At 51.2% G+C, this 18,093-nt stretch overlaps 2 non-coding genes across 2 annotated transcripts; both read right to left on the reverse strand.

Moving 5' to 3' along the window:
- Window positions 1–14,174: 14,174 nt before the first annotated feature.
- Window positions 14,175–14,256, reverse strand: TRNAL-AAG (transfer RNA leucine (anticodon AAG)). Its single transcript has one exon. It is a non-coding gene; the product is annotated as a tRNA-Leu (tRNA).
- A 361-nt stretch (window positions 14,257–14,617) lies between these two features.
- TRNAL-UAG (transfer RNA leucine (anticodon UAG)) lies at window positions 14,618–14,699 on the reverse strand. Its single transcript has one exon. It is a non-coding gene; the product is annotated as a tRNA-Leu (tRNA).
- Window positions 14,700–18,093: the final 3,394 nt, after the last annotated feature.

Here is an 18,093-nt window from a genome sequence, read left to right on the forward strand (position 1 = left end):
CCCGTGTGGGAAATAAATCGTCATCCTCCTCACCCTCTGACTCAAAAGGTGCCTTGACATCAAGAGCACACCCAGAGTAGATCGGAGGGATTGATGGTCATCCCTCAGGGCCTCCCTTTGTGCCTCTGCGTGAGCAGCAATTGCTTGACGCAGAGACACCATTTCAGCCCGGCGTGCCCTGTCTGAGGCCGCCATGCCCAGCCTGAGCGAGCGGGCCCTGGACTGTGCCGCCCGCTGCTGGAGATCCACCTGCCTAGCAGGGGGAGCACGGATTGGGCCACATGTTCCAAGCTCTGAGTGATATTATCAATTGTTGCCCCCTGTTCTTCGGAATTGGCAACCATGGCTTGCTCCCACTCAGTATACCCCGGTGGCGCACGGCCACCGCGTTGCTGGGCTTGACACCCACGGGGCCCAAGGAGCCGCGGTCCTTGTTGGGTTGGCATCGCCCGCGGCTGCAGGACTACATTCCTCCGTTGACGTGATACCCCAGGTACATCAGCAACTGGTGTGGAGTGTGACCGTGCGCCCCGATCCACCACAGGCAGAGGTCCCACCACCGTCTGGCCCCTCGGTGCAGGTGTCGCGGACAGAGGAGCGTCTACATCAGAATCACATACCATTGATGAATGGACATGACGCACATCCAACTCGACATTATCGTCAGAGTGATCATCCGGACTAGACTCATTGCCAGCCCTAGAACGATGGTCTGTAACAAAAGTGGGTTCTCGTGGTCTACCACCCCACGACCCACACTTGTGCCGGGTTGCTGGTGTGATAGCAACCCTGTGCCTGGCATGACAACACCATCCTCTGGCTCCATTGCGTCATCATCTGAAAAGGGGAAAAAAACAAACATGAGTACACAAGTCAGAAGCACATAACCCACACACACAGACATCACATCGACAGCCAACACATGAAGCAGACATGTCACACACAAATGAGAACCTGGCATGCATCCAGTGGCATTGGTAGGCAAGCACATCCCAAAAGCAGAAATGGATGTGTCTAAATAGCAAAGCCTACACAAGTACAAAATGTAGTATATCACCTCCATCAGACACCACCTCGGTCAGGTAACAATGTCACAGGCAGAAAAAACAGATGGCAACAAAGAGATGGCACATACCATAAGCATGTCTGAACTACAAATTGACCAGTGCTGCAAGTGAATCCAAACACACAATGACACACGTAATATGCATGTACACATGCATCACTAAACCATCATCACCAATATAGCTTCATCCATCTGCAGCTCAGCCCGTACTGGGTGTCATGGGCCATGTAGATATAGTGAATGTCCCAAGCAAAGTAAGTGCCTGCAACCAGGAATTAGGGACCATAACGCCCAGTACGGTCCGAGCTGCAGGACATGAAGCCTCCACAACACCCCTCAGGGCCTGATTGAGCACATTGTGCTATGAATGTGCCCTATTTCATCATTCCTTGTGTAAAATCTTCATGGCCAGGCCCCACCATATTAGCAAAGTGGGCCTGGGCGCACACATACTGCACCACAGTGCACCTTCAGGATTATGCCAGTTGAACATAACGTGCGCAATGCTGAAATCTCACCAGCATTAACATCAATCAACTACATGTTAGTCAGTCAACTAAAAAGCTGCGGAAGACACATGTGTAAATGAACACTTTCACACACACATATGTGAGTAGCCGCAATGTTGCACTACCCAACGTTGAAGCTGCTTGCATATGTACATGTGAAAGCGTTAAAAAACACCCCTTTGCCCATACACCTGTATTGTGAACATGAACAGCATCCAATACAGCAAAGCAAGCAGCTACAACTCTGCTTGCTTTGATGCATGTGAATGTGTACACATACACACGTGAAGGCAGCTCCACAGTCATTACAACCCGATTGGCAGGCTACATGCAATCTGCGCCCTATGCCAGTTGTTATAGACCGCAGATTGACCAATCAACTTTGCTAAACAACCCCTAGGGAGTTCCAATGCTGAGTACATGTGTCACAGGATGCACCTGTGCCCGTGGCATTCATGACAGAGAAGGGATGAAAATCTGACCATACATGCCAGGTCACTTTCACATTGCAGCAGTGAGTAGGCATGTAGAACGGTGTAATATGGCTCAGAAGTGGGTTGATGCAGTGCAGAACATGTGTAAGTTACCCACTATCTACATGAACAAGCACATTATGATGTCTATCAATAAACATGAAGGCAGTGTAAGGGCAAGTTCAGGTATCACATGCAATGTGCATGCAATGGGTTGCATGGCTACAAGCAAGCCCCCCCCTAAGTGAAAATGCAGGGAGGCATTGCATGTCAGCGAAAGGGTGACCAGAGACCTGTGTATTGGCAGACAGTGTTGACTAGCGTCAATTGCATCATCTGAGTCAACTGACAACACAGCAGATGAGAATGGGACAGTAAGCAGGACACATGATGAACCCTCAGTAGTGCACCCATGTGTGCAGAAGCCACTACACCAGTTGAACAGAGGCAGGGGGCCTTAAACAGGGGGAGGCCTGTGCCCCACACAGACTGTGACACCCTAAACATGTGCGTGATGCAGGACTGAGCCAGAGTGGGCATGGAATGGATGATCAAATGCCATTAAATGTAGGTCATCCTGGACACGTACTACAATGATCATCTGGGCAAGGGCACATAGGGGCATGCATGGAATGCACATGGAGCATGAATGGGCACTAATGTCCCTGCGGAGCATCTGCCATCTGCACAGTCCGAGTGAGACACCCTGCATCAAGGACAAAGAATGTACCCCACTGTATGTGTCTGGCAGGTTGACAGGGGGAAGTGTGCATGTACACAGGAGCATTGAACAGGCCATTGCAGTACTCCATCATGATACCCACCAGTGTCATGGTGAAATTGGGGTGCAGGAGGATGGAGGGGCAAGGGTGCATGCCTACGTGGAGTACCCGCATGCAGGCAGAACACACATGTACGTCAGTTATGCGATGACGTAGTCCCAGTGCTGAGTGGAAAGACACCCCAGGCTACATGCAGAAGGGCCAATGAGCTGGAACATGCACCGGAGGGGCAGCCGGGTGACTAGCATGGGAGTAGGTTGCAAGTGTGGTGATGAGGACAGTCCCGGTCTGCTCTACATGTCCAGCATGCTGCACAGCCGGCACACATCAGTGAAGCATTGCATGACTCGCACATGAAAACCATGTACACATAACATGTAGTGGCAGTCAAGCACAACACATCACACAAGCAAACCACACATGGGGCCTCATTACAAGTCAGGCGTTGAGGGGTTAACGGCGCCGTAAACGGTGCCGACCCTTAACGCCTGATTACAAGGTCCCTTAGCGCCATGGGGATTTTAACGCCTGCTTTTTGCAGGCGTTAAAATCCATGGCGCTAAGGGACCATGGTGCTAATTACGCCACCGTAATTTACGATGGCGTAATTAGCGCCTTACCCACTCCCATTATGCCCTATGGGGCACAAATGGGAATGGGGAAGGGTAAAATGGGAAATGGGGATTTACCGCCCCACTCACCTTGGAATGGGGCGGTAAATCCGCCATCCACCATGGTGTAAACATAGTTTACACCATGGTGGTAAGGGTACGACCCAGGCGGTAACTTACAGCCTGGGTCGTAATGAGGCCCATGGTCTGGACAAACACGTGACAACACTCACTGGACCGGGCATCAAAGTCCAGCATCTCTCCCACTCGTACAATTCTGCCAGTATTAACTCCGCTACGATCGACTCGTGCGGAGTAAGATCTTCCTCCTGAGCTGGTGACCCACCGCCAGTCAACCCAGTCATGGCATAATTGGAGGCACGCTTCACCTTAGCACAGCGTCGGAGGTCATCCCAACGCTTTTTGCACTCTTGAGCTGTGCGCACCTCATGTCCAAATGCACTCACACAATCCGTAACATGCTTCCAGTGGGACATACGATGGGCAGCCGTAGTGTGACAATTCGGCCCAACTAGCATATCACGGTTGTGTTCCCGCAAGTAGTCCACAAGGAAGTCCAATTCTTGCATGCAGAAAGGCTTCTTCCTCAACGTGCTGGAGGCCGGAGCTGTGTCTGGGGTCCCAGCCTCTACTGCAGGTGCAACCTTCCTCCTCTTGGACAGTGGTCCGGACCCTGACTGGCAAATGCCACCCTGATCAGTATGGGCAGTGGCACTGGTGGATTGAACCAAGGGAGTGGCAGGTGGAACAAGGATGGAAGCCCTGACTTGCCTCGGTGGCTGCTGGGTACCCCTGACTTGACCCTGCGCAGCAACATCTGCTGTGCTAAGGTCACTGACCGGGACTGTCCTGGATGCTATACTCACAGCTGGGGTGGTGTTGGCTGCATCTGCCCATGCACTTGCCAACACCCGGCTGCTCGGGCAGCAGATGACAATACTGCCCCAGGGACATGTGCCTCAGTCAGGGCAGCCCTGTGTGCACTTACCCTGTGCCTCCTGAACTCCTGGAAATCATCCAGGGACTCTTCAGGTGCAACACAGCATGCGCAGGCCCACCCTGAGCCTGGTTGATGGTGTCCACAGCTGCACCTACAGCTACCACTACCCTTGGGCCCGTGGCAGTCGATGAAACGGACTGTCGGATCACATGGGCGCCAGTGCCAGATGCAAGAGCTGCATCTCCCGTAACCACAGGGGGTGGGGGCATGACTACACCAACATGTGGCACAACATCGTGCCGAAGTGGCTCATCCCTGCCTTTTCCCCCTCTGCAGCCACCGTGGACACCCTGGAGTCCCCCTACTCCCTGGTCATCCCGGCCATGTCCCTGACCACGCCCGCCACATGGAGTATGCCCAGCTGAGGCGCTCCTCACCTTTCGTGGCCTCCCAACCATGGCACAGATGGAGTAGTGCCGGCACAGATCGAGTAGTGCCAATGGGAGGTGTACATGACAATTGTCCTGGGCAATTGGGGTGAAGGGGGTGGGATACAAGATGTTAACAGCACCCTTGTGCACCTGCAAGGCTGTATGTGACCCCAGTGATAAAGTGACGGGTCACACAATGCTCAGGCACCCCAAAACTGTAGTAAAACCGTGCAGGCAACCCCTGGTAGCCCACCTGTGTGGAATTAACCTCCCGCAGTACGCAGTGGCACCCAGGGACACGAAAAACCCATACACGTGGGAAACGCAGGCTACTATGACCTCGAAAACGGGTACGCGATACACAGGGGCACCCGCAGTGGGAAGAATAGCATGCGCGACTCACTGTCAGACTAGCGTGATAAGGAAAAACACGCGTAGCCAATAACCCTGCCAATAGAAGAGATATGTCCTCGATCCACTGTGAAGTTGTGATGGCGCGCGAAACAACCAGAAGTACCAACACAAGTCGGTCTCCACAAAAGGCACGTACAGCGAACTGCTGGCCCCACTCCCCTTTAACCCGTACTGAGGGAAAAGCCTGACCGCATCACGTCACTTACGCGCTTTGGCCCTTTCCTCGAATTACACGCATTAACACGCGGACGTGCTGTTTTTTCACGTGCTGAATCACTATGCACTCGTGATGAGGGGACCGCCCACACGTGTTATGTCACAGATGTGCTTACACGCTAAGGGCCTTTCCTCGAATTACACGCTGACGTGCAGTTTTTTCACGTGCCAAATCAGTCCGTATCAAGCTGGCCACACGACAACACACGGAAGACCACGCTCCTGCCCAGAAGGCCATTTTCCTGCCCCCCAGAGCCCTGAGCCAACTCCCACCAGCCATCTGCTGCTGCCTGCCTGCCTGCTGGCCAAGTGCCCTGCTATCTGGTGCCTGCATGTCAGCCATCTGCAGGGGTCCAGTTGCAGTGAGCACCCCTGCTGGAACAGCAGACTCCCGACTACAGTTCCATCACTCCACAGCCCAGCACCAGGACCCAGTTGCCCCCCCACACCTGCCTCGGGGGTTGCCATGTCAGGGCAAACACCATCGGACACCACTGGCAACCCCCAGCCAGAAAGGCAGAGGGCTACCAGCTTCAGTGCGGCAGAAGTTGGTATCCTGGTGGAGCAAGTCCTGGTGCATTATGGTGCCCTCTTCAGAAGACCACGTGCCGAAAATGATGGACGGAAGAGGATCTGGAAGCACATCATGGCTGCCATCAACGTGGAGGGGGTGGCAGCCCGCGACATACGACACGTCCGGAAGCGCTGGGAGGACTTCATGTCCAGGACCCTCAAGAAGTCCCGGTGCCTCTTGGAGACAGCGGATGCAGAGGGGTGCCGGGTCCGCCTTACCGATGACCAGACGAGGGTCCTGGAATGTATACGCCCAGCGCTTCACCACCAGGCCCTTGAGAGGCATACCCGTCCGGAGTCGAGTGGTAAGTGTCCATGTGTACTGATTGGACGCAGTGCATGTTGAGGTGTGCCAGGTGTGTGCAGCTTGGACATATGACTTGAAAGGCCCATGTATGGATGTGCATGTGCAGGGACATGAGCCTGCCGCATGTGAGTCCAGTCATGTGTGAGGCACATCAATGGTGTATGTGTTCAAATGCATGATGCACGAATGCATGTGGGGATGCACACATGTCAGCATTTATGTGTATGTACTATGGCATGGTTGGAGTGTGACACATGGATGCTTATTCCACCTTCATGTACGTGCATGGCATACATGTGTGTGTGTGTGTGTGTTTGACATGTGTGCAAATGTGATACGCCATGGATGCATGTGACACAGACATGTAGGAACCCCATTGGCAGACGTGACATAGTTGCCAATGATTGCACTATGACAGGTGGTGGAGATGTAGAGATGCATGTATGTATGGTGGCATACCCGTGTTGCATGAGACGTCAGCCTAACCATCGGATTTTCATGCTGTTGTATGTGTATGGATGGTGCTGCCTGCTGCAACATTCCTGTTAATTTGCGCATGTGTGTGGGTTCAAATGATATGTGTGTTGGGGAGTGTGATGCCATCCGTGAAGTTTGAGACTGCCACTCATGTGCAACTGTCATGTGTGTATCAGACCATTGTACAGTGCCCTGATGCCTGTGTTCTGTCTCTCCCTGTCTGCAGCGTCGACTGATGGAGCACAGAGGCAGGGATCCCACCGCCAGCCGGGGAGGCAAGGCCCAGCTCCCCTCCCAGGTTGTCATCTCTTCGGGGAGTGAGGAGTCTGGTGCTGCGTCCAAGGAAGGTCCAAGAGGCAGAGGTTGGAGGTGGACTCCTCAGCAGCAGAAGGGGCAGCTAAGCCCGCACAGGGGCCTATGGAGGAAGATGGCACAGAGTCATCCAGGTTGGTGGGGGGTTTCGTTTGAGGAGGAGGCCATGGAAGGCCCATGCACGGGGCCTGGAGGGGGGATTCCACTGGTGCTCGTGGTGCAGTCCAGGGGCAGGGACAGGAGGCAGCACAGGCCGCCGTGGAGGTGCCTGTGTGTAATCCTGTCCCTGATCCTGTGACTGCATCACCTGGCACCAGCAGGGATGCCTTCGTCCAGACCCATTTTCAGGGAGGGGTTGCGTACACAACTACTGGCCTTCCTCTCCCTGCGGATGTGGCAATCCGGGACTGTGTTGAGCCTGTCCTTGCTGGGGTGGTGTTGCGTCAACGTGGTATTCGGGATGACGTGCAGGGTTCTCGTGAGGACAATGCAAGTCATTTCGAATACCTCATTGGCTACGTCAACCTACTAGGACGGGTCAGCAAGCCTGGGTTCATCCGTGTGCTGGAACTTCTAGCGACCCCCTCCTCAACTGCACCCCCTATGCGCCAGTCATCCTCCGTGCCATCTTCCTGCCCAAGTATCACCTGGGCACCCTGTGGAGCTGTCCCTGACCCAGCAGCCAGGCTGGTGGAGGACACATCCCTGCCACAGTCGGGAGTCGGAGGTCCAGCAGGGGTGGCCACCCCAACAACTGGGCCCCAGCAGGAGGAGGACGTGCAGGCATCGACAGGCAGGGCACATGCACAGCAGCAGCAGGCTCATGGTGGGAGCGAAGATGGCTCGGGGCCATCAACTTCACAGGGGCAGGCATCGGCCGGAGGGCAGGAGGACCCTGGATTGGGAGTGTCTTCCGTGTGGAAGAGGTTGGGCCAGCGGATAGATGGGCAGCGGCGGCGGGCGGAAGAGGCACGGCTCACTATGGTCAGGGTGGAGAACTCCATGCGCAGGGCATTGAGGCGGGCTGAGTGCCTCGAGGCAACTCGCAGGAAGTTTGAGGACGCCATGGCTGTATCCCTGCGAGACCTCGAGGCCAGGGAAGAGGCCCGCCTCCAGGACGTTGAAGAGGAGTTCGGTGATGCCCTGGCCTGGAACATCAAAGAGTGAGCCATAGGACTTGCCCGCCGCCATTGTACATAGTTCATTAGTGTTAGGTTTCCTTTGTTTTATATTTTATTTTGGAATAAATGGACATTGCTCCACTTCATGTATATAGTTTTTTCTTCATAGGACATTTTTGTGGGTTTCATTTGCTTTGTGGATCATGGACCCTTAGGACTTGGATTGTAGATGGTTGTAGACTTGTACAGACGTTCTTTTTCAATTTTCCCATGGATCAATGGTTTACTTTTATTAAAATTATTTATTTCTTATTGACATTGGCAATGGACCACTTTTTTCATTCAACATGACGTTTATTTGTTTTCCATTGGATTACCATATTTTGCTTATATCTGTCATTGTATATTGATTTTTAAGTTTGATTTCTTCTATGTTACTTCATTATGTTTTTAATCAATTCTAACTTCATGATTGGTATTCTATCATTGGTTTTGTGCATGTCTCAATGAACATTGCCTCAGTCATGTGTTGCCACTGTGTGGCTCCGTTGTGCATTTATGCATGGGCATGGTGGTTCTTTTGAGACTGTCATGGCATGGGTTATTTGGGAGTGGGCACAGTGGATGTTTGCGTGCTTGGACTGGGGGGCAGGAGGGGATTTTGGTTGGCATTAGGGACATGGGTCTGTTTACTCATGACATGTTGTCTGGTCGGCCATGCGTTGGGGCCTGCTGGCAGATGCCCGTCACTGGTGGGTGGGCGGGGGACATGAGTCGGGGCTGCATCAATGCACAACGGAGCCACACAGTGGCAACACATGAGGCACTCAGCCCGCATCAATGCCCTGAGTATGGAGTTCTGCGCCCTGACTCGAGGCACTCAGCCCGCATCAATGCCCTGAGTATGGAGTTCTGCGCCCTGACCATAGTAAGCCGTGTCTCTTCCGCCCGCCGCCGCTCTGCATCTATCCGCTAGCCCAACCGCAGCCACACTAAATGACACTCCCAACCCAGGGTCCTCCTGCCCTCTGGCCGATGCCTGCCCCTGTGATGTAGATGGCCCTGAGCCATAATGCCTCCCACGCTGAGCCTGCCGCTGCCTCCGACGCAACTGCCTCTGCCACCACAACGACATACGGGATGATGGAATCCACCAGCGCCATCGTGCACGTGCCCTGCCCGATGATGCCGGCACATCGTCCATCCTCTGGGGTCCAGTTGGTGGGGTGTCCACCCCTGTTGGACCTCCGACTCCAGACTGTAGCAGGGATGGGATCTCCACCAGGCTGGATGCGTTGATTGGGGCAGATCCACAGGGGGCCCTGGTGGCATCTGACCCGGAATACGGCACGGAGAACGACTGGCGTATAGTGTGCACAGAGGAGGAGAGGGCCGCAAGACTGGCCAACACATGGAGGAAACCCCCGACCATGGACCCTCCCAACTGGGCCATGTTGGCATACACCACTTCGTAATGACGTGCGTGGTCCCCCCAGGAAGCACGCAAGTCATCACGAATGTCACATGTGCGCAACGTGACACCAATCAGGGTGGACTCCATCCGCTCACGGGTCCCCTCGTCCGCAGGTAGAGGAGTACCAGATGACGTGGACCTCCCCCCTACCTGCGGACAGGCCTGGGACGGGGCATTCCTGCTGGTGCATGGTGATGCAGTTACAGTGTCAGTGACAGAGACACGCATGGGCACCTCCGCGGCGACCTGTGCTGTCTCCTGCCCCTGCCCCTGGACTGCACCACTTGCACCAGTGGTACCACCCCCACCGGGCCCCATGTGCAGCTCTGTAGCGGCCTCCTCCTCCTCTATACCCACCACAAACCTGGATGGTTCTGCACTGTCTTCGGCCATTGCAAGCCCCTGTGGGAGCTCATCCACCCCTTCCGCTGCAGCCGTAGTGGTAGATGCGGCACCAGTCCCCTCGCTCCCGGGTGATGGTATTTCCTGGCAGGGTGACTGGGCCTTGCGTCACCGGTGGAGGCATCCCTGCCGCTTTCCTCCAAAGCGCCGTCTCCGCCCTCTTCTTCACTCGACGCTGTGTAAAGGGAGACATTGAACACAAGCATCAGGGTACTGAACTATAGTCCCCTAGACACAAAGCAATAGCACATGAGTGGCACTGTCAAACGTCACTTCCATCATGTCCCTCCAGAACACATGGGTCAGTGCAGGCAACACACATGCAGGAACAGGCATGGCACATGCAACATACATTGCCATCCATGTCCAAGGCACCATAGTTGCATCCAATGGTGGGCTAATTCTCACATGCACCATGGGTCATGCATTTGGCACGGTATACCCCCAGACACAGTGGATATAAGGATGACTAGGCTGTATCAGTGAATGGACACATCGTCACGGACATGTGTCATGCATCCATGGCGCACACACTACTCAGACACACGGACATGTACATCATGCATGTCCATGACAGCAGCACACATATCTCACACCACAAACATGTCAAAGTACAGACACAGGCATGCATACATGTGTGCGTTCCGCATGCTGCTCCGCATGATGCATTGTAACATATACACCATTGATGTGCCTCACACATGACTGGACTCACATGCTGCAGGCTCATGTCCCTGCACATACACATCCATACATGGGCCTTTCAAGACATATGTCCAAGCTGCACACACCTGGCACACCTCAGCATGCACTGCGTCCAATCAGTACACATGGACACTTACCGTTCGACTCCGGACGGGTATGCCTCTCAAGGACCTGGAGGTGAAGCGCTGGGCGTATATGTTCCAGGACCCTCAGCTGGTCGTTGGTAAGGTGGACCCGGCACCCCTCTGCATCCGCTGCCTCCAAGAGGCACCGGGCCTTCCTGAGGGTCCTGGACCTGAAGTCCTCCCAGCGCTTCCGGACGTGTCATATGTCACGGGCTGCCACCCCCTCCACGTTGATGGCAGCCACAATGTCCTTCCAGATCCTCTTCCGTCCATCATTGTCGGTGCGTGGTCTTCCGAAGAGGGCATCATAATGCCCCAGAACTTTCTCCACCAGGATACCAACTTCCTTTTGACTGAATCTGGTAGCCCTCTGCCTCTCTGGCTGGGGGTTGCCACTGGTGCCGGAAGGTGTTGTGTCGGACATGGCAACCCCTGAGGCAGGTGTGGGTGGGCAACTGGGTCCTGGGGCTGGGCTGTGTAGTGAGGGTACTTCAGTCAGGTATCTTCTGTTCCAGCAGGGGTAGTCACTGCAACTGGACCACTGCTGATGGCAGATGTGCAGGCACCAAATGGCAGGGCACGGTGGCAGCAGGCAGGCAGCAGCAGATGGATCGTGGGAGGCTGCTCGTGGTCTGGGGGGCAGTAATTCGGCCTTCTGGGCAGGAGCGTGGTCTTCCATGTGTTGTCACGTGGCCAGCTTGATACGGAGTGATTTGGCACGTGAAAAAACAGCACGTCAGCGTGTAATGCGAGGAAAGGCCCTTAGCGTGTAAGCGCGTCTGTGACGTAACACGCGCGGGCTTTTCCCTCGCCACAGGTTGAAGGTCCCATGTGTGTTTCCATCGCTCTGTACGTGCTCTTCGTGGGATGCGGTACGTGTATTCCGGGGATGCACGTGAACTTTTCCACACGTTTTCGCTGGCGCAAGCGGGGTACGTGTATAATGTTTCAGCCATTATTTTTTACTTTGACATCATACTGATCCCAGCAGTATCCAAACATAAAAAAGCCCATAAACTTATACTGGATTGCACATTAACTATTATATTTTTAACAGTTGATTGCATTAAATACACTTATTTGATTCAACTGTGTGACAGAAGCAACAGTGAAGGTATATATTTCGAAGAAAGGATCGTTGCCACTCCAGAGTTGGGCTCACCAAAAGAAATTAGAAAAAAAACTAGACTCCAATGCGGAAAAAGCCATATTGACGACAGAAATGGGCTCACCGGATCTACTACAAATGCATGAGCAGGTGTTTAAGGAGGATGTAGGTTGCTTAAGTGGATTCACACATCGAATAAGGATGCAGGAGGGATCCAAAGCAGTTACACAAAAGATGCGCAATATCCCAGTTTCCATGACGGATGAGGTGAAAGCAGAGCGTAAGAAATTGGATTGTATTCGGAGGGGTGCGCGGGGAGTTTTACATGCGATTTCGCTGGCACAACCGGGGTACGTGTATTCCGAGGGGTGAGCGGGGAGTTTTACACGCGTTTTTGTGGTTGGGGGCTCTATGCTGGTCCACTGACCTTTGCGCCATGTACTGAATTTGTGCAAAGTTTTTAGCGCACAGGGCGGGGTTGGGGGCGTAACTGGCGCTGCTGCAGGGTCGCTGCGCCACTCTGTGCCACGGCTGCTTATCGATGTATAAATTTATGAATACGTTGTACGCCTAAATGGGTTTTGGCACATGCGGCTGGCGCAGACTGCCGCACGCGCACTCTGTGCGCCAGCCGCGTCTGCCACTTGTGCACCGAATTCTATGAATTACCCCCAAAGTGTATTTTTAGAACAATGTACTGAAAAGAGGTGACAATGTCATACCTCCTGAAGTTATAAGACAACGTTTGATTGAGATGGGACACAAAGGTTATCAAGGGATAGTGAAGACGAAGAGGAGGATAATGAACGACTGCTGGGGGGCTGTTGTTGATATATAGATAGAAAGAACAGTGGGGAATTGTGTCCTTTGTAAAAACAGTGACAACGTGTGTTTGTGGGGATGCTCAAAAGCCAATGAACCTCACAGATATCCCAGGGAAGCCATGGGAGAAACTGATTAGTAGTTATAGACCTTTTGATTCCGTCTCTCCGTCTGCTGAGGCCCTACAAGGTATCATTGATTTGGCCAAACATCTACATATACGTGAGCACCAGAACGAAAGTAAAAGCAAGTGGTGCCTTAACATACAAGCCAACATTTTGAAGCACCTCGGAGGTAGATTTTGTCAAGGAAATCGGGAAAAATGAATTTTCCCACAGGCTTGTATTGGGGTTAAAATTGTTTTAGGTGGGAGAAGGGGAAAATATCAAGATTTTTAATAGTAAAATCGGGAGTCTCCCTTCTAAATCAGGAGGGGTGGCATGTATGCCTTAACAATGTGAAATAGTTTTAGGTTGGGTTGGGGGAAGCAACAAAATGAGGAGGAGATTTGAAAATAAGAGATTTAAAAAATATGAATGATACATTATGAACTGAAGACAATAACATTTTATTTTAGTGTATTAGGTCTCTCGTGGCAACACCTACTGTCCACTGTGTTTTGGAACAGAATCTGAATGCACTGTCACCACTCATAATTGCCAGTTTTAGATTTTGGCCAAAACCCGAGAGATGTACAGGGAGCAACACCTCTGACAAAAGGCCTTAACACTCTTCTAATGTATTTGGGGCAGTTCTGGTCTCCTTTAGTTCGTCGATAAGGAGGATTGAAGTGTGTTTCAGCCGCCCTCAAGAGGGCAGTGTCTCACCATTTTGTTAAAATCTCTTGGCACAATTTTAAGATTCAGTAAAAGATACCTTGCCGACTAAACGAGATTGATAGCACAGCGATAAAAAGTATGTGGGGAATCTGGACAATGGCTGGCTCAAGGACAGGAGCGAGATGTGTTCACATTGTGAAATCAACTCACTTTAAGGCCTTAATTGCTGCACGTGCTGCGGGGGTTGCTTTATTATAAAATGTAAATAATAATAAAAAGGAAAGGCTTGGGTGGGGGGGGACTCTGTTGGATAAATAGGGTTACGTATTACAAGGGGACGTCTTTATAACATATTATTGAAGTACCAGAGACCAGGGCACACCTGCCCTGCGCTCAAAAAACATGCCCTAGTACTCCCCCCAACATCCATTCATCTACCTTGAGATAAAAGCTATGAAAATGTTCATTGACAATAAGGGTAGAAGATTGGAGAAAAAAAAACTACTTGGCAGCGGTGGGATTCGAACCCACGCCTCCGAAGAGACTGGAGCCTTAATCCAGCGCCTTAGACCGCTCGGCCACGCTACCGGCTGCTGTCTCCCCCAGTCTAAATCCTCTATAGAAAATCATAGAAAAAACGTCTGTCGACTTGTTGCTTTTGGTGTTTCTTTCATGCAAATAATTACCCAGAATCTATCACATTCTAGTAAGCCAACTAGACGTTGTGCCCCGTTAGCAAAGAAAAAAATGTCAGGATTTTAAAAACGAATCGGTTGGGTCGAATACACTTTTTTGCTGGTGTGCTGGCATTGTATAGGAAATTCGTAAGGGGGGGTCACTGTAGGGAAATCGGTCAGTGGAAGAGTGTGAAAAAAAATTGAAAGTTCGGAAACGGTACGTTGGTTGAAAGTTTAAAATCCAAACGGGCATTCAAAAAAAAAAAAAACCTTGGCAGCGGTGGGATTCGAACCCACGCCTCCAGAGAGACTGGAGCCTAAATCCAGCGCCTTAGACCGCTCGGCCACGCTACCAGCTGTCTAAATCAGTATCACATGTTATAGTAGTACCTGACAATCAATGAGGGGAACTGAGTGGAGATTTAGAGTTTGATCAAAGCAGAATGTTTCAGCCATTATTTTTTACTTTGACATCATCATACTGATCCCTGCAGTATCCAAACATAAAAAAGCCCATAAACTTATACTGGATTGCACATTTAACTATTATATTTGTAACAGTTGATTGCATTAAATACAATTATTTGATTCAACTGTGTGACAGAAGCAACAGTGAAGGTATATATTTCGAAGAAAGGATCGTTGCCACTCCAGAGTTGGGCTCACCAAAAGAAATTAGAAAAAAAACTAGACTCCAATGCGGAAAAAGCCATATTGACGACAGAAATGGGCTCACCGGATCTACTGCAAATGCATGAGCAGGTGTTCAAGGAGGATGTAGGTTGCTTAAGTGGATTCACACATCGAATAAGGATGCAGGAGGGATCCAAAGCAGTTACACAAAAGATGCGCAATATCCCAGTTTCCATGACGGATGAGGTGAAAGCAGAGCGTAAGAAATTGCAAGAGAAAGGAATGATAGAAAGCACAGATGCATCAGAATGGGTGTCATCATTGGTGGTGGTGTGGAAAACTTCAGGAAACGTAAGAATGTATCTTGACATGAGAGAACTTAATAAATGCATCATCCCAGATAGAAACCCTTTGCCAAACATTTAGGAGTTACTATCAACCATAGGCCCAGCAAGGGTGTTTTCAATCCTTGATCTAACCTCTGTCTAGCACCAGGTAACACTCCAGAGATAATTGAGGGGTCTGACTGCATTTATAATACCAGAAGGATTATTTCAGTAACAGAGAATGCCTTTCTGACTTAATTCTGCCACGTCAGTCTTCCAGAACATTATGTACAGGATTTTTGATGGCGATGAAGGTATTGTGCTCTTCCAGGATGACCTTCTAGTATATGTAGAGACTATCGAGGAACATAACAGGAGGGTCAATGGGGTACTGAAGAAGCAACATGCGGCAGGCATGACCTTAAGCAATTAAAAGTTCAAGATAAACAGGGGGGAGTTTTAATACCTGGGACATGTCATATTGGAAAGGGGCATATCGCCCAAGAGACATTTAGTGAGACAATTAAGAATAAAGCCTCACCAAGAGCAAAGATCAAGTACAGGCATTTCTGGGAATGGTGAATACTATTCAAAGTTTGAAAGGATTTTGCTAAGCACACAGCTGTAATGTAGAACTTAGTAAGAATGTACGTAACATTTGTACGGGATGAACATTGTGAGGAAGAGTTTGAATACATAAATTAAATGCTAATGAATGTGCCTGCATTGCACAACTACAAGCAGGGAAAATACACAGTCATCACTACTGATGCGGACAACATGAGCCTCGGGGCAATTTTGACACAGACAGACGGAATAGAGAGTACATAATACTGTCTTGGCACAGAAACTGCCATGTTAGATTTAAAATCAAATCTCAGATCCATCATTGACCGTGGCCATCCTGCCCTTTTGATGTTGCTAGATCTTTTCACAGCGTTTGACTTAGTAGACCACGCATTACTGGCAACAAGATTACAAACAATTGTCGGCTGCATAAACCTGATGACGCAATGGCTAGCCTCTTTTCTCGGTCCCCGGGTGATCCAAAATTCATCTTCTATACCTTCCCTGCTCACCCGCGGTGTTCCTCAGGGATGCTCTCTGTCCCATACTCTCTTCAACATTTACATTCTCCCTATGCTCCTGTTGCTCGATGACCTGGGTGTCTTATATACCAACTACGCTGATGACACCCAGGTCATCCTCGAACTTTCAGGCTCTTACTCCACTGATTCTAAAGCCATTGCTGCCATCTACTCCATCACCCACTCCTGGATGAGTCAGAACTTTATGGCATTGAATGCCGATAAAACAGAGATCCTCATTGCCGGATCTAGTCACATCATTTATGATTGCCGATGTCTCCATTCCAGTGGCCCAAAGCGTTAAGACCCTCAGCATTACTATTGACGCTGACCTCTCCATGCGCCCACATGTGGCCAAAACCCGAGCATCATGCAGCTGGATTAATAGGCAACTGTGCGTAATGCGTCCATTTTTATCTGTTAGCAATATGTCTCTTCTCGCATCTGCCCTCGTAAACTCCAGGTTAGACTATTGCAACAGTCTTCTAGCAGGCACCTCTGCTGGCAATATCGCTGCCTTGCAGATCACTCAAAATGGCGCCGTCAGAGCCGTGCTGGGACTACCTATGCACTTCTCTATCACCAGAACACGGGGCGGAACATGCGGAATGGGGAACAACGTGTGAAAAAGAAAGCGTAACTGGGGAAGTACAGCAGGGAAATACACAGAACGCCCACACGCACGCGAACAGCACGTATTCATGGAATCGAATACAAGAAACCTGTGCATGCCAAAAGACGCGCACAGACGTCAACACGTCTGCCACACGAAGGCATACGGAAGCGTCCCCGCGTGCGGTATAAAAGTATGCGCAAACAACAAACACGTATATACAGCTACGATGAATGCCCCATTCATCGCAGTACTGATCGTGGGACACCGCAGGAGGAGGAGAATAGCCATGCCCCGCATTTTATTGCCCCAGACCAGCCTTTTTGGGATGCCTGATGACCAGGTCAATGGCAGTTATAGGTTTCCACCTCGTATCATCCTAGACCTGGTCAGGGAATGGGAAGATGACCTAACATTACCCACCCTGTGCTCCCAAGCATTGAGCCCCTTGGAGAAGGTGCTCAATGTCCTGCATTTTTTGGCCACTGGGTCATTTCAGCGGACAACTGCCATAGTCGGGGGTGTTTCACAGGCCACGCAGTCACGCTGCCTACACCAGGTGTTGGCAAACATGACTGCGCCCCCCTCAGTCTGCAGGCACATATACATGCCCAGAACACCCGCAGAAACGCAGGCCGTGGTCCAGGACTTTTACAGGGTGGAACACTTCCCCAAAGTGCTTGGTGCCATAGATTGCACCCATGTGGCCCTAAATCCACGTAGGGCCACTGAGCACATCTATCGAAACTGAAAGCACTGGCATTCCATCAACGTACAGGTTGTATGCGATGCCCATGGAATCATCACCTCTGTCTATGCAAACTATCCTGGGTCTACCCATGACAGTTTCATTTACAGAATGTCTGCCCTGAGCCGGGACCTGGAAGTTGGGAAGCACAGCGACACATGGCTCATTGGTGAGTACAAATGTCTGCGTACATGCATGCATGTCGCACACAGACAAATACACAAACCCAACTAATGACAACCATCCTAACCTCCCCAGGGGACAGTGCCTACCCTCTGAGCAACCACATGATGACGCCAATACGGAACCCCACCACACCACCCCAGGTAAGATACAACGC

The sequence above is a fragment of the Ambystoma mexicanum genome, chromosome 1p, assembly GCF_040938575.1.
Source record: "Ambystoma mexicanum isolate Mex_15411 chromosome 1p, UKY_AmexF1_1, whole genome shotgun sequence".
In the NCBI taxonomy this organism is placed as follows: domain Eukaryota; kingdom Metazoa; phylum Chordata; class Amphibia; order Caudata; family Ambystomatidae; genus Ambystoma; species Ambystoma mexicanum.